Source organism: Myodes glareolus, chromosome 1 (genome assembly GCF_982192425.1).
Source record: "Myodes glareolus chromosome 1, mMyoGla1.1, whole genome shotgun sequence".
Taxonomy (NCBI): Eukaryota; Metazoa; Chordata; class Mammalia; order Rodentia; family Cricetidae; genus Myodes; species Myodes glareolus.
In genome coordinates, this window is record NC_142026.1 from 92,622,699 (window position 1) to 92,646,501 (window position 23,803).

The 23,803-nt window shown below is 42.2% G+C and overlaps 1 long non-coding RNA gene across 3 annotated transcripts; it reads right to left on the reverse strand.

Annotated features, from left to right (window-relative positions):
- Positions 1–1,444: 1,444 nt before the first annotated feature.
- Positions 1,445–19,892, reverse strand: LOC146895876 (uncharacterized). Of its 3 annotated transcripts, none has more exons than XR_015002160.2 (6): positions 19,530–19,892; positions 11,374–11,539; positions 10,022–10,142; positions 4,737–4,821; positions 3,473–3,516; positions 1,445–2,100 (listed from the first exon to the last, which is right to left on the reverse strand). It is a non-coding gene; the product is annotated as an uncharacterized LOC146895876 (long non-coding RNA). The 3 variants fall into 3 exon arrangements; XR_015002159.2 differs by having other exon boundaries at positions 3,366–3,516; positions 11,370–11,539; XR_015002158.2 differs by having other exon boundaries at positions 11,370–11,539; positions 19,530–19,888.
- Between the last annotated feature and the right edge of the window lie 3,911 nt (positions 19,893–23,803).

Here is a 23,803-nt window from a genome sequence, read left to right on the forward strand (position 1 = left end):
GAATTCTTAGGGTCATCCTTCCAAGGGCGTTTCCTCTCCCCCTCCCCAATCTAGGCTCTGTATCCTTCTCAGATTATTTTGTTCCTACTTGTGTGCAGTGTGAAACTATGGAGTCATCTGAAGTTATGAGAATAGGCATAGTCAGAAGAACAGGAGGCAGAGCTTAATTCAAGGGATTTCCGGTCTGGATGCCTTGTTGTCAAGAGCTGTAAAAGCCTCAGTTTAGCTTTGGATAAGGGTAAGTGCTAACTCATGAGGATGGTAGTGATATACCGTTTCGGATTTGTGAGCATATTCTCTAACCTCAATATAGCAATCATAAATTTCCTTCTGAAGACAAAACTGGAAGTTGGTTTGTTGACTTTGGGACAGTCTCATGTAGCCCTGGACCTTCAGCAGTCCTCCTGCCTCGGCCTTTTGAATGCTGGGATTACAAGCATGCCATTATGTCTGTAAAATAAAATGTCAAAAGGATACTCTTACAATGTTCTCAAAAGACCTAAAACCCTAGGTATGAATTTAATACATTCGTACATAAAGCTATGGCATTGCTAGGGAAAATTTTGAAAATGGGCTATAAATCACACACCCGCCAGACCCTTTCATAAAACAGAAAGTGACAAGCTGATTCTCAAAAGCACATCAAAAACATGGGGGATAGGGAGGGTCTTTCGTACTTATAAAGAAAATTTACAGAACTTGACTTCAGACTTCCTATGCAGTCACGGGAGCAGGGGGTGGAATAGAGAGTGTAAAAATATGTTAGATCATGTGGTAGGCAAAGATTTATTGGATTGAGGCAGGAAAGGGCATTAAAGACAGTATTAAAAACAATTAAATTCGTTCTCTATCTTAGAGCATCATGAAGTACATCCATTATACATAAAGTCCTTTTCATCTCAACCATTGGACAGTATAACATATACAAAATAGAAAAAGACTGTTTTGTTTTTAGCTTGTCTATTTTTGGAGAACAGGTCTTGCCTTGTAGCTCAGCCTAGCCTAGAACTGCTATCTCCCTGTGCTGGGATCATAAGCACATGACCTGCAGTGATGTCAATGAACTTGTCAGAATATATAGTCATTCAAGAGTTCAACATTTGTCGTCAGGGAAGTGTAAATTCAGATTAGATTGTGATATTACTGTGTATGCACTACCCTGGCTGACTTAAATTTCAAACCTGACTGTATTAAATATACCAAATTTCATGTATGGATATAGAGATAAGGTCCCCATGTACTGCTTGTTAGGATACAATATGCTTCAAATACTTTGCAAAGCAAAGTTTGGTGGTTTCTACAAAGGTCAAATGCCCTTAGCACACTACTCAACTGTTTACTTAAGAGAAAACACATGTGCACACATAAGAAGTTGCATCTGAAGGTGAACAACCTTTTTGTTCATAATAGACCAAGTCTAAAAATCAGCCCAATGCCCAACAAATGGATATATAAATTGCATTTATTTATATAACATGACAGTCACTTGATACTATACCAATATATATCATCACAGGGATAAACTGTATCCATAGTTTGAGTAAAAGAATACAACCCAATTGTTTTGAGAAGAAGAAAATGTAATCTATAATAATTAAAGTAAGTTTAGCAGTTTCCTAAATTAAGGATGGAGGTAACTGACCACAAGTGATATACTGAAAATTCTGAAGAAGTTGAATATTCTATTCTTGCTCAGGGTAGAGAACCAAGATGTTATGGTGCATATATTTACAATATATTAATTTTATTACATAAATTATACTTTGAGAATGTTTTCTTATTGAACATTGTCATACCTCCTAAAATGCTCTATTTCCATTATTTTATAAAAACTGATGAAATCTAGAATTCCAGAGCTTAGAGGAATGGGACAGGAAAACCTTGCACTTGCACTGAGAGCTACACAGCTAAGGTCCCATCAAAATATAAATAAAGAAAATATCAAAACCCCAAACACAAAATCCTCCATTTTTAGCTCAGAAATTATCCTGTATGGAGGACATCAACTTTGCTGATCTCACTTCCAAATGTTTCAAACTCTGTGCTCCTCCAAACACTGGTCCAACCCTGTGCTCCTCCAAACGCTGGTTTCCAACATGGCTAAGAGAACAAATGGTAAAAAGTGGTCACAAACTAAACCAGGAAAAGACCATGCCAAGAAGAAATCTTTTCTAAACATTTTGTTGCATAAAATTGCATAAAATTGCAAACCTACACTAGAGGGCAAAGCCTAACTCCTTTTTATGGGCCATCCTTGCTTCATACAGAGAGTCTGGTTTATCCGTACCCTTCTGTCTCTCCTGACTTATTTTAAGCAAATTCTAAAGTCCATATCTCTTCTGTATGTGCAAATGCTCTGGGGTTGTGACTCATGGATTGGGGCCGTGTCCCTGCCCTCCACCTGAAATGTGTGCCCTTGCTCTGCATGCACATGGTCTGGGTCTTCCAGAGGAGACTGGGACAGGAATAAGCTGCCTGGCTTCCGATCAGAAAAGCCCCACCTTCAACCTCTGCCTGACTAGTGTTTCCCCCCTGGTGAGCAAGACCCCAGTCTTTCACATCATGTCCCATAAATTGTAATTACCAGTCACTGATTTCTGTCCTCTCAATTGCATTCCAAATTCCATATGTGATGGTACTACCCCACACCCATACAGTGATTAATAATGGGCAGGTTTTTCTTGCCTATGAATTATCTGAACAGATAATTGCTACAACTTTTCATAGTGCAGCAATGATCATTTCTCCATACTTGGTGATGCTCTGGGCAACCACCAAAGAGACGCTGGTATAATTCTCTCGGGATGTCCTATAGCTTTCCCCATAGGAACCAATGGGCCAAAAGGTGTGTTTTGACAAGAGTTACTGGGTGTTTCTAATGGAAGAAGCATAAGAAAACCTGCATTTTCAGATCTGTAACTTTTAGATGAAAGGATCCTTAGATAACATTTTTGTCCAACAGATAAAAAAACATTCAGTATTACAGAATATATGAAATACAAATGGTCATATTCTGAAATCCTTGTCTAGAAAAATAGGCAAGTGACTTGAGTCAGAATGTAATTTCCTACAATATCAGACAAATCAATTCCCTTTTCTACTGTGCAAACATAGTATACTCTGTAAGCTATTTCTTCAACAGAGATTTATTTCGTACCTGTTATATACCCTGACCCCTTCTCCATAGTTGCAGATATAATGGGGAAGACAACAACAAAGCCTTCCATTCTGATCAAGTGTCACCTTGGAATAGTGCACCCTCCTGATTTAACCAAAGGAAATAATTTCTACTATTTCTCAATAAAAGCAGAGTATGGTTTTTCCTTGTCTAGTATGCCATAGGAAGTCACAACATGATCACCTACCTTCTCCATCTTCCAAACCCTCAGAAAATAGCTGCTCGAGCACAGAGTTGCTATCAGCCAGATGGTGAGAATATTTGACCCTAGGAAGTTCCCTTGTGTTGACTCACCATTGTGGAACGTGGCTGCAGGATCCCAAGTCTTTGTAACAACCCTGTAATGACAGCAGAGGCAGGAAAAGAAACTTGATGGAATCCAGAGCGCTCAGCATACCTAGCCCCCTTTGAGTTGCTTGGGATCCAGAGACACAAAAATTCAACCGAGTCTTATTAAAAAACAAACCAAAAAAGCACCCTCAATTCTACTTTCTCCAAAAAGCTATAAAAATACTTTGTCTTTTGTCTTCTTTTTTTTTTTCATAGCTTATTCACTCTTGTCAGTGACCTAAAGTGCATTTGGGGAGTCATGCATGACATACTGGTACATACTCAGGCCCTGGGTATAGAGTCAGGGGAAATTCAAAGGAATGGGCTTAGGCCTAGAGGAAGGAATCTTCTAGAAGTGGAGCAGATGCAGCAGTTTCTCTGCATCCCAACCATGATGTCACCCTGTACCACCTCTAAGACAGCATCCCTCACTTCCTGACAACATTCTTTCGAGTCTGGGTATTTGTGTGGCTTTCTCCTGGGGTCTCTGCACCCCTGACAAGACTTGCTGAATCACCTGGAGACCATAGATGCACAAATAACCACTATAGATAGCAATATAAAAATTATCATGAGTCTGGGATTCCTTTAATAATGAGCAATTGAGACCATAGTAATTCTATTTCCTCCCTCCTAGAAAAGAAAATACCATGCATTGCATTTTAAAAATCATGAAGAAATGTAGATTTAGTATTTTAACAGCTCAGATCTCAGTTGCCAAGTAACAAGCCCCACAAGTTCCTGGTGCTTTTGCTGAGCTTTCGTTTGTCTCTGGCTTACTTCAGGGCAAGGAGGGACTTGTTGCTAAATATATTGCCTGTTCTTCCTGCAAGAAGTTGGAGGCTTTCTCCAGGGAAGGCGGTGAGTGGAGCGGTGATAGAGAAGTCACTGCTGGCTCGCTCTCTCTGAGCTGTCGAATCTGTGACTAATGAAAGACAAACACTGATTGTTCCTGCTCAGGATGAATATTGATTTGAAGAGCCAGAGGCACTTTTGAAAAGCCAGGATTATCCTGCTGAATTCAGGAAAGGGCATGCTGGAGAGCAAGACCAAGATTCTATCTTCAGAGAAGCTTTCTAACACTCCTAATCTGGAAAAATTCTAGCACAAGGAACTAGATGCCGTGCACTGTCTCCTCGTCTCTTTGTTGCATGATGTCAGTGAAATCAGCCTCTCTTTCCTCTAACCTCGTACAGCTCTGACTTTCTGTGTAAACACTGGTACTTACCAATGTGTGCTGGCAGTTCTTGAGCTGGATTACCAGGATCCAGGAGACATATGCAGAATCCACTTTTTGTATACCCTACTCTGGCCTAGAATAAATATTCCATGCATTGATTATAAATAAATGTTATCTGAATAGATTTTACATGTATGTCTAATTCACAGGCATAGAAACAATGCCTGCCTCAAGTTTCCTGCTTTCTTTCCTATATCCCAAAAAACCACACACTCACATACACGCACACACACACACACACACACACACACACACACTCATGCACACACATCCCTTTTATGGACATTACAAGGAAAGCCTGTATATCTCCACTAGTTCCTAATTTCCCTTGACTTACCCTGATTTCTCATAGTAGATATATTTTAAAATGCACCTATGCTTAGATTCATGATGATTTTCTTGGGTTAGGCCATTTCACAAGGGCTCTCTGGTGTTTTTTGCGTATCTCTCCTCTTTCAGTTCCCACTTATTCTAGCCTGTGGCCTATATCATGGTCGTGGATACTCTTCTCCATGTACCCAGGTCTTTCTCCTTTAGCAACCACCTGAAATAAAATAACTCACTACCATCTGTACCCCGGTGGCTACCAATTTTCAATATTCATATTTACTATCTGCAGTGGTTGGAATGAGAATGGTTCTCACAGGTCATTATCTATTTGAATGCTTAGTCCCCTCCAAGTAGTAGGCTCTAAGTTTTCAAAAGTCCATGCCAGCAGTCTCCTCTCTCTCTCTCTCTCTCTCTCTCTCTCTCTCTCTCTCTCTCTCTCTCTCTCTCTCTCTCTCCTTGCTGGAAGATCAGGATGTAAAGCATCATGCCTGCCTGCCTCTCACAATGATGATTATGAACTAACCCTCTAAAACTGTAAGCAAACTCCCAATTAGATGCTTTATTTTATGAGTTGCCTGAACTCAGTGTCTCTTCACAGTAATAGAACAGACACTGAGACATCTCTCCTCTAGTGTTAAACTCCACAGTAGTCTACTGAACATCTTAATGGGATATTTCACAACCATCTCAAATTCTACATGACTCAAGCCAGAATCATCACATCCCCTTGTACTAGCTGGTTTTGTGTGACAACTTCACACAAGCTAGAGTCATGAGAGAGGAAGGAGCCTCAGTTGAGGAAATGCCTCCATGAGATCCAGTTGTAATGTATTTTCTCATTTACTGATCATTGAGAGAGGGCCCAGCCCATGGTGGGTGGTGCCACCTCTGTGCTGCTGGTCCTGGATTCTATAAAGAAGTAGGCTGAATAGGCAATGGGAAGCAAACCAGTGAGCCACTGTCCTCTATGGCCTCTGTTTCAGCTCCTGCTTCCAGGATCCTGCTGTTTTGAGTCATTATCCTAAATCCCTTCAGTGATGAACAACAATGAAGTGTAAGCCTAATAAATCTTTTTTTTCATTGCAGTAAATGAACCTTAATTAAGACATTGTTCCTGGCCTCTAAAGTTGAGTTTAATGTCAAGCCAGTGTCCAAATCCTCCCCTAGATCTTAATAACCACCAATCAATGAGCGCTAGCTTCGCTTTTTCCATATCTCTTTGTCTCTGTATTCACAAGGCTAGTTCAGGAACTCATACCTCAGCCCATTGCTGACACCCTAGTCCAATGGATATATCCACAGATAAATGATTTTATACCTCCAAAACACGAAACACCAAATCAACAATCATTCTAATTCAAGTCTAAAAAGATCCCTGCAAGCCTTCTGCATCACACAGTCTTTATTGTATTCTATCTAAGCATTTTTCCAACATTAAATGGGCACTGTACCTTCTTAATGTTGAGCTCTTAGCTTATGCCTTTGCCTATGCCAAAATCATGTTGCCTCTCTGCTCATACCCTAAACTAAAATAAGGACATCATCAGAGTCCCAAAGATAGTTACACCACCAAATGCCCACTCCAACATGAGTGACAGCTACTGGTGGGAATATGCAAAGCACTTTTCTAATCAGAGTCTGCTCATTCATTTCCCAGTCACCTAGACCTGAAATAACCACATGGAAACTGTATTATTACAACACTGCTTGGCCTATTTGCTCTCACTTTTTATTGGCTAGCTCTTAGATCTTAAATTAACCCATTTCTATTAATCTGTGTATCACCACGTGGTTGTGGCCTACCGGTAAGGATCCATCCAGTGTCCGGCATCTATCTCCTGTGGTGACTACATGGCTCTCTCTGACTCCACCTACTCTCTCTTCCTCATCTGTTTGGAATTCCTATCTTGCTCTATTCTGCACTACAATAGGCCCAAAGCAGATTCTACAATAAACAATGGTATTCACAGTGTACAGAGAAGAATCCCACATCATACTTTGCCTTAAGTGTTGCCATTTTGATTTCAGACCCCATTTTACCTGTAAGATGAAACAAAGTTCAAGCTCCCAAGCCCTAGGGAATCTGGGAACCTTCCAATAGCAGACCCATCTCCTCCTTATACCATAGAAATAGTACTTATGTATCATTAGTTCTCTGGAAACATTATGACTGTTCCTAACAACAAAAAGAACAATTGAGTTTTAATGGATTGACTGAAAACTTGTATTGCATGTTGCCTGACAATGATGGAACACTTAAGTGAAGCCCCTAATCTTTGAATTCTGATTGGTGAAAAATTGTAATGGTAGCTTGGTGCAAATGTTTGGAATTTTTGTACTTTTCTTTTCTTTCTTTCTTTCTTTCTTTCTTCTTCTTCTTTTTTTGATATTTCGAGACAGGGTTTCTCTGTAGCTTTGGAGCCTCTCCAGGAACTAGCTCTTGTAGACCAGACTAACCTCAAACTCACAGAGAGATCCATCTGCCTCCATCTTCCAAGTGCTGAGATTAAAGACGTGTGCCATCACCAGTCAGCGTGATTTTTGTTCTTAAATACCTGTTCAACTGGCATTCAGTGACATTCAACTCCTAAGTCTGTTCTATAGCCCTGATTGATTGGCACCCCCACAACCTCTTTTCTGCTACCCTGTAATAAACCTTGCTTTTGGGGAATCTCTTGTATCTGCTTGAGTTGATCTGGAGCCTTGGACCACAACACTGCTACTTCCAGGCAGCTCAAGATTTTGGATAACTATTTCTCTAGACTCAGATGATCTGAGAGAGTCTTTCAACAGTCTGTAGAGATTATATAAGTTTAGGGAAGGAGAAGGCTAGTGAATCTTGCCAGTTTTAGGAACTTCCTAAAGCTATTTAACTGTTTACTCACTGAGATTTCCCTTTAGAAAATGGGTCTTAAGGAACTTCTCTCCAAGATGGAATGTTTTCTCAGGAAGGAAATGACACCCACCATCTTCACTGCCTGGCTCTCTCCACTCTGTGGCCATGAAGTGAGTAGCTTTCCCTACCATAGCCTTTTACTATGTGTGTTGGCTAATTTTACACCGATTCGACGAAGGCTAGAGTCATCTGAGGGGAGGGAACTATAATTCAGAAAATGCCTACATAAGATTGGGCTGTAGGCAAGCCTGTAGAGAATTTTCTTAATTAGTGATTGATGGAGGAGGGTCTAGCCCATTGTATGTGGAGCCATCCCTGAACAGTTGATCCTGGGCTCTATAAGAAGGTAGACTGAGCAAGCCATGGAGAGCAAGTCAATAAGCAGCACCCATTCATGGCCTCTACATCAGTTCCCACCTGCAGGTTCCTCCCTTGCTTGAGTTCTTGCCCTGACTGTCTCCAATGATGAACAGTGATACAGAAGTATTAGTCAAACCAACCCTTTCCTTCCCACTTGTTTTTGGCCGTGGTGCTTTCTCAAAGCAGTAGAAACCCTGACTAAGACAATGTGACAAACCATGTTTAAGAAATGAGTTCTGATTCCAGAGACTGTTCCAGGCATAGGTTACACCTGTGCAGGAAAACTACACCAGGGAGGGCAACGCCTCACTGAGCTTTACATGACCTCACTGGAAGCCACGTCAAACAGCTGGCGGCTCCCGACCTTAAGGAGACATCTTTAATCAGGGCCAAAGAAAGAAGGACACACCCTTCGTGACTCAGCAAAAGGCTTGTAGTTGTAGACAGGAACACACACCTCTGCTTGACTCTGATTACACTTCCCCAAACTGAAAGTGCTGCTGGTTTGGGTGTTAATTACAACCACCATGCTTGTATGCTACACACAATCTAACACTCCTCTCTGATTATTGGTAGTCTCAGCTTTTGAGAGAGCCAGGAGACAGCCCCCGATGAGGATGGCAGATATTGCACTATCAAGCCAAACAAACAGCTCTTCCCTGAGTGGATGGTCTTTTCTTCTCTACCTGTGATCTCTGTCATGGAAAAGGCTGGGAGCAGCTGATGAGGAGGCAGTGGTGATGACTGCCAGAGTGGAAGCAAGAAGAATATAGGTTAAGAATTCAAGAATTGACCTGGAACAGAAACCAAGTAGAGCAGGGGCAGCCAGGGGCGGGAAGGGGTAGGGAGGGAGAAGTTAAGAGAACCCCATGACAAAGGAAGGGTGAAATCTTGTTCAGTAAAATATGAGGGAAGAGACTATGGGCTGTGGTACATGGAGGACCCCAGTGAGCTGCCAGGCTCTAAGGCCAAATATCCCAGCAGCCAGGGTCTGAGGACTATAACACCAGCTGCTGACAGAAGCTAAAAAGTTATTGGCACTCAGGTTTGACAGTCTTAATAAATATTTTTGCTTTAGTTTGTTACTTTTGAAACTTCAGATTCATAAATAGCCAATTTTATTCAGAAAATTTAGCAATATCACTAAAACTTCTTCAGCTTAAATGTGTGTGTGTGTGTGTGTGTGTGTGTGTGTGTGTGTGTGTAGGCATATGACCAGAGGTCAGTCTTAAGAGTTATTCCTCAAGCTCCATCTAGCTTGTACTTTCAGAGATGTGGTCTTTCACTGTTCTGATTCTTGCTGATTAAGCTACGATACTGTATAGCTAGAAATCCATTCCCTGGAAACTGCTTTTGCTCTGCCTTCCCCCGTGCTGGAAATCCAAATGGGTGCCACCACATCTGTCTTTTCCATAGGAATGTTGGGGATCACACTCAGGTTCACACTTACACTTGCAGCACTTCACAGGTCATCCTGTCCCCCTATCCCGCAAACCACATAAATTTCCACCAGCTTCCTCTGGGGTGTGTATACTATCAGAGACTTTAACCACCATCACATGAAGTTCTAAGAGTCTCCATCAGACTCTCCTGGACTCTCCCCAAAGCCCAACTATAGGACTGCAGAGAAATTCTTTTCAGAGTTTTGAGGGACCTCTGGGTACAGCTCATGGGTTGAAGAGCTCACTTGGTCTGTGTCTGGCTTCTCTCTGTGAAAAGGTCACCCACGCCAGCCTCACAGAAGGGGCTTCCTTGCAGCAAACCGAAAGCTCTTTCATGTATGCCAATTACACTGGAAAGTGTGGAGCCTGTGAATTTAAAAAAAAAACTTACTGTCAACACTTTGCTAGGAGTAGATATTAATTGATCTAAATCACCACAGAATGCCGACAGAAACGCGACGGTTGCCAAAGGCTTTCTGACTGAGAAAGGTACGTACAGGAAAATAAATGGATCCGACTTTCCATTTCTGTACTAACGCTGCTACATACACACTTAACGCAGGAGCACGGGGGCCCTCGCTTTCATTATAACTAGCTAGCTTGAATTCACGAGTGACTTTTAAGCCTTTTCAAATTGAAGAATTCAGCATTCAAAATGAATTTATAGGTTAATGATAATGCTTTCCTTGACTTTACCTATTCCAACAAAATACAAAGAGAATGTAGAACTCACAAGTGTTGTTAAGGAAGAGGAATAGAAGTGTGAAATGTATTAAGTATTTCAGAGGCTTGTATTAACTCCAAAGTTATTGAAATTACTTCTCCACCTACAAGTCTGGGGTCATAGAGAAAACATCTGTGCTATGTACCAATGCCTTAGCTTTCCTTTGGGACATGGAAATATCTTGCTTTGCTATCATCTTGAAATTAGCTTTATCCATGTGACTTCTTTTAATCAGAATGTCATTTTCAGACAAACATTTAATTGTTGACAAGATACCCTCCCAGCATCTTTCCCACCTGCCTTGACTGCCATTGAAACCCATGCTGTTGTGGAGATACAACATGGAACCGTACCAGGAAGGGACATGGAACCATACCAGGAAGGGACTCTATCTTTAAGAATCATAGTTACACATCAGACTATGAGTGAACAAGAGAGGAGCTGGGTTTGCCACTTAAGGAAGAGGAACCAAGTTTGCATCCCCAGCACTCATGTAGAAGTGTAAAAGGAAGGGTGGGCTGCGTTCCTGCCTGGCTCCCACACGGCTAGTTTTACACTCGAAATAACAACATACAAATTGTATTCTTTTAAACATTGCTTGACCCATTGTCTGTAGCCTCTTATTGGCTAACTCTTACATATCGATCTAACCCATTTCTAATAATCTGTGTAGCACCACAAGGTGGTGGCTTACCAGGAGGATTCTAACCTGCGGCTGTCTCAGAGAGGAAAGTCATGGCGTCTGCCTTACTTCCCTTCTTCCCAGTATTCTGTTCTGTCTACTCCATCTACCTATGTTCTGACCTATCAGGCCAACCAGTTTCTTTATTAATTAACCAATGAAAGCAACACATAGAAACAAGGCTCACCTACATCATAGAAGTCAGACTCAGTTAAGCATGCTCTGTATCCCAGTGATGAGTTGATTCCTGGAACTTCTGGGTAAGTCCGAGCTGACTCTTCTCATACTTGTCAATACTCAGTCCTAAGCTCACTTTGTTCCTAGAGCAGATTCAGCAGGCTTATCCACGAAGAAACACTGGGAGAATGAAAGACGATGACTACTATAACCCCTCATGCAGGGCAAGCATTGCATCCTCAGACAGTGCTGCTCAGCTCATTCATTCATCAGACACACTGAAGCTTTATTTCCACCTGAACTCCCTTCGTGGAGCAGATGATACAAGGCCCCAGAGTTCCAGTCCTCAATATCAATTATGCCACACCCTAGAGCAGTCTTTGCGTGGGAGTCTGTCAAGCTTAATAGCAGGGCAGTGTAACTCCAAAATTCTGCAAGCTCCTGAAACTGCACAGGCCTGGACTGTGATACTATGGTCTGCAGAGCGCTTCTCTTACCGGCAGAAGGTCAACCCACGACTCAATAGTCGTGGTCACCCTTGGGTCTTTCAAGACTACGTTCCCCTTCTAGTAGAACACATTCATTCTCTTGGAGAAGCCCCATCTCAATCCATATGGTTCGGATGGAGGATTGCCTCACCAGCTGGCTCCAAGGGGAAGCCCATGACTCAAGCTGGGCCAATTGGTTTTTTAAAAGCATATGCTTTCCATCTGGGCCTTCACAAGTTAACAGAATTTAAGCCACCAGCTGCAGATGGCCATCTTTGCCACTATGCGAGCAAGTCTGTCTAAAAATAGAAGCCAGGGGGAAATGGTAAAGCAGAAACATGGAGAAGGGCAAAAATCATAAGAAGCATTGCTAGAAATCTTCATTTCAGCCAAAGTCAGTCTGGCATTTTTAGCTACATGAACAATAATTTTCAGTTTTTGTGTAAAACCATCAGAAATGTGTTTCTCAACAAACAACAAATGCTGGCCAAGATGTGGGGAAAGCGGAACTGATCGCCTTGCAGAGGGAATGTGAATGCATGCAGCCACTATGGAAATCAGTGTGTAGCAGTCTTTGAAAACTAAAAATAGAGGTACCAAATGACCCAGCTGTACCAGTCCTGGACACCCAAGAAGCACTGCAAGGATACCACAGAGATCTGTGCACACCACAGAGATCTATGCACACCACAGAGATCCATACACACCCCAGAGATCTGTGCACACCACAGAGATCTATGCACACCACAGAGATCCATGCACACCACAGAGATCCATACACACCCCAGAGATCTGTGCACACCACAGAGATCCATACACATCCCAGAGATCCGTGCACACCACAGAGATCCATACACACCCCAGAGATCTGTGCACACCACAGAGATCCATACACATCCCAGAGATCCATGCACACCACAGAGATCCATACACATCCCAGAGATCTGTGCACACCACAGAGATCCATGCACACCACAGAGATCTGTGCACACCACAGAGATCCATACACATCCCAGAGATCCGTGCACACCACAGAGATCCATACACATCCCAGAGATCCGTGCACACCACAGAGATCCATGCACACCACAGAGATCCGTGCACACCACAGAGATCCATGCACACCACAGAGATCCATGCACACCACAGAGATCCGTGCACACCACAGAGATCCATGCACACCACAGAGATCCATGCACACCACAGAGATCCATACACACCCCAGAGATCCGTGCACACCACAGAGATCCATGCACACCACAGAGATCCATGCACACCCCAGAGATCCATGCACACCACAGAGATCCATACACACCCCAGGGATCCATGCACACCACAGAGATCCATGCACACCTGCACTTGCACTTTTCACTGTGGTCAAGGTCTGTAACTAAACTTGATGTCCATCACCAGAGGAATGGCTAGGGAAATATAGTGTGCGCGAACAATGGATTTTGTACAGATGCGAAGAAAAAATGAAATGACAGCGTTTACAGAAAAATAGGAAGAACTTGGGACTTTATATTAAATACAATAAATCAGACTTACAAAAACCAATACTGTGTGTTTTCTTTCATATAAGGATCTAGATTTAAATTTTAATATATATAAATATGTATTTTATATGTAATATAGACATATACATAGAGAGAGTAGGGTGTGAGAGCAGAAAGGGTATTATTGAGAAAAGGAAGAAGTCTAAAGGGAGAAGAAATAAGAGAGGCTAATGATATACACTTATGAGAACAGAAGAGAACTATGTAGTGGAAGAATGAAAAGCAGAAATGTTCAAAGCAGAACAAAGTGTAATGATACATATCTTTGAAATTTCACAATAGACCCATTTCTTTGTGTGCTAAGCAAAACCAAAAATAAATAGTTTTCCCTGTTTAGAGAATAATCCAGCTAATTCACTGTAACACACATATCCCCACTACACATACACACATGCACACACATGCACACTTACCCAAAACAGACTTTTGCTTGCTGACTCTAGATAGTATACCACCTATCCCATGTCCGTTGATTCAACTAATTTCTATTATTCTTCGGGTCAAATCCTCTAACCCAGCATTTTTTAATCTGTGGGTCATGATCCCTTGGGATTTGAAAGACCGTTTCACAGGGGTCACATATCAGACATCCTTCATATCAAATATCTACACTATAATTCATAACAGTAGCAAAATTACAGGTATGAAGTAGTAGTGAAAATAATTTTATGGTTGGGGGTGACCAAAACGTGAGAAACTGTATTAATGGGTCACAGCATTGGGAAGGTTGAGATCCACTTTGCCTAACACAATCCAACCCATAGCCAGGCTTGCCATGTCCTTCATTTTAGTTTATTTCTTCTGCATCTGTTTTTCCTCAGTTATAGTGCAGAGACACATGAACAATAGCAAGGATTTTTTTCTTTAATTGGCTCTGAGCCACTTGAAGAATCACAAATCCACCACTTAACTTTCCTCCTCCAAAATTTCTTTTATCTTTAACATAGCAAAGGTAGGCCTTCCATCACAAGAGTAACATTCAATACTTAGTAGGCACTCAATAAATATCTGTGAAATGCATAAGTCATACTGGAGTCTTCTATTTTTGGCAATATTTCATATGTGTATACAGTGTATGTTGATGATATTCACATCTCATTACCTGGTTCTGCTCCTATTGTCCACTTCCTTTTTCCTAGTCATCTTCCTAGGAAAGCTTCTTTATTTGCAGTGGTGGGGGGGGGGCTAGTGCTTTATAATGGTGTTCACATGAATAAGATGGAGATACCTCCCTCCTCTAGTAACTGTTAGCCTATAACTCCTCAGGCAGAAGTGGAGCCACATGAGTCCATCCCTCCTTCTCTTGAGCCCACCCTCTACTTATGCAGGCAATCAGCCCTGTTATTGAGCACCCAAGAGCTCAGAGAAATCTACCTGGATTTTAGTTGTCAGCCTCCTCCATCTGGCTGGCTTCCCAAGTGCTCCACAGACCACTCTCGGAGAGCTGTTATCAACTGTCTTACTTTGAACCTTGTGGTAGGACCACCTAACCAGATCAGATGCTCTCTCAGGTACAATAGTGGAAAGCCTGCTGTCAGGGTAGCCAGTCACCTTCTGATTGGGCTTGAAGCCTGCTCCACAAGAGGAGTTGGTATCTGGTACTATAAACCCAGTCAAAGGTCATGACTTGGGGAAGGGGGTCATAGACCCAAGTAGAAAAACTACTGCTTATATTTTGCTCAAAATGACATTCCTGTTAAACTCCTTTCTAATTAACTGTGGTCATGACTGTAAAACAGTTCCACTACGAATTTTGGACAGGGAAGCTTCTTTTTTCGGCAGTGGTCAACAGTGACTACAGAGACCCCAATCGGTCAAAATACTGAGAATAAAATGAATAGTGAGTGTTTAGCTAGAAACAGGGCATTTGCAGTACCCACTTCTATCTCAGGAACACAAGGGAAGATGAGATGGGGGGACCTAAGATGTAGAGGACAGGCGCTGGGGAGAACAGCATGACTGCGCACTGTTGAAGTCACCACAAATGTGATTACTCAGCCAAGTTTCCCACAAGACGGGCCTAGTTAGCCCTCTGTCATGGATGGAGGCAGGGCTCCTGGGTTTCTGCTCCTCCCTCAGGATTTATACACAGATATTAGTTAACATGGGGAAGAAGAGAAATTTTTCAGTGAGGTAGCCGTTGGTGAGGGGCACATGATTCTGTAAACAGCTGGAATAAAACGTATGGGTCACAAACACACATACACACATACAGACACACACACAAAAACAGCATGCACACACACACACACACACACACACACAAAGGTATACACACATGCAACAGGAAACGTAAAAGTAGTTTTGTTGGAAGAGGAGAGGAGTTAACAAGAATAGAAGGATGACAAGAAAGGTTCACACATGTGCATATGTGTGCGCGCACACACACGTGTGTGTAGAGAAATAATCTAAATCCATTATTTACATGTATAAAAACGCTATAATAAAACCCATCATTATCTACAAATAACATATGCTAATTTAAAAACACTTTAAAAAAGAAGTTACACAAAAAATAGAGCCTATCTCAGGCATGATCGAGCATGCCTGTAGTCTCAGCTCCTGGGGGTGATGGCAGGAACAACTGGAGTTCCAGTTACTTGCTCATTGTACGCCTGGGAAGAAAACCCATATGGGATTAGAGACGTGGGCAAGCCTGCAAAATGAATTAAAGCCATGGGAGGTTGGTGCCTTGCCTTGCTTTGCAATAAGCTCTTGCTATGTAGCCCAGGTTGACTCAGATTCACAATGTTGCCCCTGCCTGCCAAGTGCTGAGAGACAGTTGGGCTTTCTTTTGAACTTTTTTTCTGTGTAATAATCCTTTTGTACACTGTAAAGATTTGTCACTAGAATGGTTAACTAAAAAGCTGACTGGCCAACAGCCAGGCAGGAAACATAGGCAGGATAACCAAACTAAGGATGCTGGGATGAAGAAGGGTGAAATCAGAGGAGACACCAGCAGACACAGAGGGAGCAAGACATACTGGAGGACAGATAAAGCCACAAGTCTCATGGGAGCACATAGATTAATAGTTAATCTATTAATTTAAGTTATAAGGGTTAGCCAGTAACAAGCCTGAGCTATCAGCCAAGCATTTACAATTAATATTAAGTTCCTGAGTAATTATTTGGGAGTGTCCATGGCACAGAAAAACTCTGCTGACAGTTTTGTAAATACAACTCTAATCAGACTCTAGTGAAACTACAGTCCATGTTAAAAACAAACAAAAAAATAAATTCAAATTAGTTACCACCTGAAAGAAAACCAGTAACCACAATAAAAGGATATGTTGCCTATATGTCCCTTTCTTATTTTATTTTTATTTTAATTAATTAGTTTTTATTCACTTTGAGATAAAGTCTCATGTATCCCAGGTTGGTATTAAACTCACTACGTAGCTAAGAATGACCTTTGTGTTTCTGGTTTTCCTGTGTCTGTGCCCTGGGTACTGGGGCATAAACCATCTTGTCCACTTTATCCAGTGCTGGGGTGCACTGGGGCTCCCTGCTGCTAGGCAAGAATTCTCCAACTGAGCTGTCACTCAGGTCCTGTTTCCTCCTTTTTGCTTTTGCAATATTTAATGTTACTCAATGTCCTCCCAAAGCACTTAGCACAATGCTCTGTTTCTTTTAATGAGCTACAGATGGGTCAGTTGTGTTTTGACATACCCTCTAGAGGGGATTTCCCTGGTGACAAAATGAAGCAAACATATACATACCACATATGCAAAGATGCACACACATATACCATACAAATATATATACACATACACAGTTACAGACCTACCATCATACATATACACCACAAGCACACTATACATTCCATACACACATACACACCACACACACACACATATAGTGTGGAAAGTCCTTCTGTCTTATGTGTTGCTTTTATTGATTAATGAATAAATCTCTTTTGGCCAGTGGCTTAGCAGAATAGAGCTAGGCAGGAAAACTAAACTGAATGCTGGGAGAAATAAGGCAGAGTCAATGAGAAGCCATATAGCTGCCTGCAGGAGACAGACGCCTCTGCTGGAGCGCACCAGAACCTTGCCAGTAAGCCACAGTCACATGACAATATACAGATTAATGGAGATGGGTTATGGATAGTTTAGTTTAGGATATGAGAGCTAGCTAGAAGTATGCTTAAGCTATTGGCCAAACAATATTGCAAATAATAGTTTCTGTGTGATTATTGCAGGAACAGGTGGGACAGAAAGCTCTGCCAACACACATACACAAATATTTACACACATCCATAAAACTTTACACAGGCTCACACATACAGAAACATATACACACATACATATATACCACATGTACACACATAACTGAATACCACACACATATAAGAACACACACACAACACATAAAGATATACATAATACATGTACACTGAACACACAAACACATACATCATACACACACATGCAATACAAAAGCATATACATATACACACATACATTTACACCACAAACTGCAAAAACACACACACATACATATCACATAAGAGACACGCATACCCATATATACATACATACTACACAAACACATACACACATCTATATATGCGTATGGACAGACATAGACATATCACACATATTCACACATACAAACATACACTCAGAGACATATACAAGCACACACTTACACAAACATACTTAAACAAACACAGAGATACAAACACATACACTGTAACAAAAGAAATAAACCCATTTAATTAAATTTAAATTACACAAACACTGAAAAAAAACAAAGAAATCTAAACACCAGATACATATTTATGCAAATGAGACTTTAAAAGAGAATTTGAAGAAGCGTGCATCTATGTGGCAATTCCCCCATTGCAGGGGAGGGAACCAGTGGTAGTGCTGGACAATGAACCTGCCTTAGGAAACCCCTGTGATGTGTAGAGGAAGTGAGGACACAGAATGTACAGTCCCGGGGTCTCCTAAGAACCACAGAACCCTCTAAATTTCCACTGCTAAGGGAGGAAGGTGAAAGGGAAAGCGCATCTGAAGAGGTGCTGAAAGGTCATGGGGTCAGGAGCAGAGCCAACTCCACCCCCAGCCTGCTCACCACCCCGCTTTGCACTGCTTAGGTCTGACATCAACAGCCTGCAAGCCACCATCCCAGAGAGGCAGCTCTCTGGGAAAGATAGACTCCACAAGAGAAGGCAGTGCTTCTCCATGGGACTTCCCTGGCCGGAGGTTTCAGATCTTGCTCTGTAGCAACCTCAGAGCGTGTGACAGGCCTTCAGGGAAATGAGACAACTCAGATGCAAATTTCAAAGGAAACTTAGCCTGACAAAGCCCTCCGGACAGGACAGTCTCGCTGAACAGAAACCGGTGAAAGTAAGGACCAGAGAGCCAGGGAGCGTGCTACCGAGTCACCTGTATTAATTAAAACTATTATCGACCACCTACTGTGTGCTTGCCCCCTGAGCGCCTTCTCACCTGTCCTTACAACACATATGATGAAATAGACAAGATTTCCTCATTCTCCTCTCTAAAAACGAAGACGTGCTCTCAGAGAAAACTCAGAAGGCAGCACACTCCCTCCCAGGGTCAGTCACACTCAGTCCCATCAGACACCAGTCACCGACTTCCACCAGCCCACGCCACTAGCCATGGGATTCCTTCCTGGTCCATATAAGCTTCAGTCTGTTTATCATCTACAAGTTGGGGAAAATTATAGTCAAAATTAGCTGATCCCTGCCCTAACTTATCTGTCACTGAAGAGCTCTGTAGAAATAGACAAATCATGTAAGTTCTTTGGCCTCAGTTTTCTCAGCTGTAGGATGGGGCTACAGTGAGGGCCTTTCCAGCCCCTTGGCTTCTGTAATGGACAAGCAGGCATCCCATGTCAAACTAAAGAAGGAAATTTTAAAAATTGCCATTAAAATTGTTAAACAAAACATGCATTGGGTTTATCATATTCTCGTTCTCTAGAGATAACATGGACTTCAGGAGTCTCGGTTTCACAAATTAAAATACTTTTAACCTTGCTGTTTGAGATAACCGTGGAGACGGAGACAAAGTATTTCAAGTTAGTTCTCTGTCCGCAGGGGAAAAAAAAATCCAGTCAACATTCTTCCTCCTTCCCCCAGAGTAAACCGTCACTCACCGTGGGAAAATGATGACTTGCAGGAAGTGGGGCTGATGAATCATTACACTGTTGTTCCTGGATGCTGAAGGGAAGGAGCAAGAATGAGAGAGAAGGCTGAAAAGCTGGGGTGTGAAGGGCGATTTGCCAACAGCTTGATTCTGGGCATTCAAGGCTGAGGAAAAGCAAATAAGCCTTGGGGATGTAGAGTCACAAAGAAAGAAGAAGTCACAGTTCTCTACTGCGTGGCAGAATCCAGGGCAGAGGCACACAGCTCAACTTCCAGAGTAACTCTTACAGAGTTTGAGTTCTCAGAACTCTAAAGAGTCATGATCAGCAAACACTAAGTCATGCTGCCTCTGGGCTTGTCCTGGCAGGCGACATGCTAATCCCTACCTGTGTAAGAGACAGCCTCCTTAAAGAAAAGATCAGTACACATCAAAGGAAGGGCTTCAGTGGATTAGCGCCACCCTCTCCTTCTATAATGGAAGGACATGTGGACACTATGATCACACTTTGTCTTGTGGCTTTAGCAAATAATTCTGTACTAGCTTTCTCCTCTGTGGCTAAAAAACCTGCCACAAATGCGGCTTACATCATAGTTTTCTGGTTGCCCTTTGATGCCCTTAGAAAATGTCTGAACAAGAAGCCGTTCTGCAGTCGGAGACATAGGATTGCACAGATATCTTAGGACAGATTACTTACTGGCAAGGCAAAATCTTTCGAACCTGTAATGTGAGAGAGGAACAGTGGTCTTTTATGCTTCAATATTCTCTTTTCCTTTTCCTTTTGTGCCTTGAAGACAATGAAAGGGAAATTCCTCTCAGGTGTTTAAAGTACTTGTTATAGCTCCTGGACTGAACAGAACTCTCAGCGGAGGCCAATTCCAGAGTCATTTGCCTTGAGTCCATCTTCTTAGCAGGTTACAATGTAAAGTGTTCACAGACCCAATGATAAGCTATGCAACTGTGCTACAGACAAAATAGATTATGGACAATACGAAGCATCTAGAGAATTATTTGTAAAAGATGACGTTTAAGATATATTTATTTCTATTAATTAGTCATCTTCCCATATCTCACTAAGCCATGGAGTGTGTACCTACCACTGGACACTAAGCTTTTCTGCTATGCCAGAATTCATGAGTTAAAGGAGTTCAGGAAAAGTTCCATATACATAACTGGATATCAACATGTAGAAGAATGAAAACAGATCTATAGCTTTCACCATGCACAAAACTTAAGTTCAAGTGGATCAAAGACCTCAACATAAAGTCAGCCACACTGAACCTCATAGAAAAGAAAGTGGGAAGTACACTTGAATGCATTGGCACAAGAGACCACTTCCTAAATATAACCCCAGCAGCACAGACACCGAGAGAAACAATTAATAAATGGGACCTCCTGAAACTGAAAATCTTCTGTAAAGCAAAGGACATGGTCAACAAGACAAAACCGCAGCCTACAGAATGGAAAAAGATCTTCACCAATCCCACATCAGACAGAGGTCTAATCTCCAAAACAGACAAAGAACTCAAGAAATTGGCCATCAAAAGAAGAAATAATCTAATAAAAAAGTGGAATACAGACCTAAACAGAGAACTCTCAACAGAGGAATCTAAAATGGCTGAAAGACACTTAAAGAAATGCTCAACATCCTTAGCAATCAGAGAAATGCAAATCAAAACAACTCTGAGATTCCACCTTACACCTGTAAGAATGGCCAAGACCGAAAATACTGATGAAAACTTATGCTGGAAAGGACATGGGATAAAAGGAACACTCCTGCATTGCTGGTGGGAGTGCAAGCTGGTACAATCCCTTTGGATCTCAGTATGGCAATTTCTCAGAAAATTAGTAAACAACCTTCCTCAAAATCCAGTAATACCACCTTTGGGTATATACCCAAAGGATGCTCAATCATGCCACAAGGACATGTGCTCAGCTATGTTCATAGTAGCATTGTTTGCCATAGCTAGAACATGGAAACAACCTAAATGTCCCTAGACTGAAGAATGGATAAGGAAAATGTGGTACATTTACACAATGGAGTACTACACAGTAGAAAAAAGATAATGGCATCTTGAAATTTCCAGGCAAATGGATGGATCTAGAAAACATCATATTGAGTGAGGTAAACTAGACTCAGAAAGACAAATATCATATGTACTCTCTCATAAGTGATTATTAGACACAAAACGAAGAAAACCAACCTACAAATCATAATCCCAGAGAACCTAGACAAAAACGAGGACCCTAAGAGAGACTTACATGGATCTAATATACATGGAAAGTAGAAAAAGACAAGATTTCTTGAGTAAATTGGGAGCATTGGGACCATGGGAGAGGATTGAAGGGGAAGGGAGAGGAAGAGAGAGGAGCAGAGAAAATGTAGAGCTCAATAAAATCAATAAAAAAAGTTCCATGTCTTGGGGGAATGGGATGGTTGAGATGGAGGAAAGGTGGATATGGGAGCAGGGAAGAAGATATCTTAATTAAGGGAGAAATTTTAGCATTGGCAAAAGACTTGACTCTAGAGGGGTTCCCAGGTGTCCAAGGAGATGTCCCCAGCTAGGTCCTTGGGCAGCAAAGGAGAGGGTGCCTGAACTGGCCCTATCCTATGTTCTGATGAATATCTTACATATCATTATAGAACCTTCATCTGGCGATGGATGGAGATAGAGACAGAGACACACATTGGAGACTGGACTTAGCTCCCAAGGCCCACATGAAGAGCAGAAGGAGGGAGAACATGAGCAAGGAAGTCAGGACCGTGAGGGGTGCGTCCACCCATGGAGACGGTGGAACTGATCTAATGGGAGCTCACCAAGGCCAGTTGGACTGGGACTGAAGGAGCATGTGATCAAACCGGACTCTCTGAATGTGGCTGACAATGAGGGCAGACTGAGAAGCCAATGATAATGATACTGGGTTTTGATTCTACTGCATGTATTGGCTTCTTGGGAGCCTAGTCTGTTTGGATGTACAACTTCTAAGACCTGGATGGAGGGAGGAGGGCCTTGGACTTCCCACAGGGCAGGGTACCCTGACTTCTCTTAGAACTGGAGAGGGAGGGGGTGGGAGGGGGGAGTGGGAGGGAAATGGGAGGAGGTGGAAATTTTTAATAAATAAATAAATTTTAAAAAAGTTTCATGTCCAGTAAAATCTTGCTAAATCACTGAACAGTCAAGGTTGTTCTTAAGCCTGTATGAAAAACCACAAGATGGGTGAACTCAGACTGTCCTCTGGCTCCTGAGAATGATATTTTTCCCGATGCGCTTCCCACTTTTCCCATGGTGTTAATTCTTTGAAAATTTCATCCATATGTGCAATGTATTTTAATCCTATCTATCCGCATTTCTTTTTTCCAACTCCCCCAGACCCTTCTCCAATACATTTTCCTCTCTAACAGGTCCCCCTCTCAACTTCATGTCCTTTTCACATATACACACACACACACACACACACACACCACACCACACCACACCACACCACACACCACATACACCACACACCACATACACCACACACCACATACACCACACATATTCACTCACTCACTGGATCCAATTATTGTGCTCATGTGTGCACAGATGTGGGACCATTCACCAGAGAATGGGCATACACCTTCCCCAGCCTCCCTAATTCTTGGCCCCACTTTTATTCTAGCAGACACCAACGGCTACCAGTACAAGGTAGGACCTCTTGAGCCTCTCCCACATTCACACTGGAATGCTGACTGGCTTAATCTCATCCAGATCTGTAAGTATCCAAAGCTATTATGAATTCATGGGTGCAATGGCCATGTCATGTGTTAAAGACAGCTTCTCACAGCACTATGGCCCGCCCTGTAGGCGTCATATTCTTTGTGACATCTCCTAAGTGCAGGGTAGGAATGTTAACATAAATGGAACATAGATGTCCCATTTAGGGCTGAGCACTCGCAGTCGCTTATTCACAGGACTCTGACCAGCTGAGTCTCTGCATTGACTGCTGCTTGCTGCAAATAGAAACTTCTCCGAGACAGAGAGCAGCCCAGCTCTATGGGCACCAGCATAAACATTCAGAAGGAAGTCTGACAACGTGATTGACATACACAGTTAGCAAAACAGTGATAGTAGCTTTCCCACCCTCCTAGGGCCAACAACCCTCCAGCTGTGAGCTCGTGAAAAGAGCTGAAGACATCTCCTCAATGACGTCATTCTCTCTAATCTAATCTTTCAAGAATTATTTCTATAGAACATCCAGGTCCTGGGAAAGGTAGAGGTTGTGTCCAACGGTAGCCACGCTCTGGGT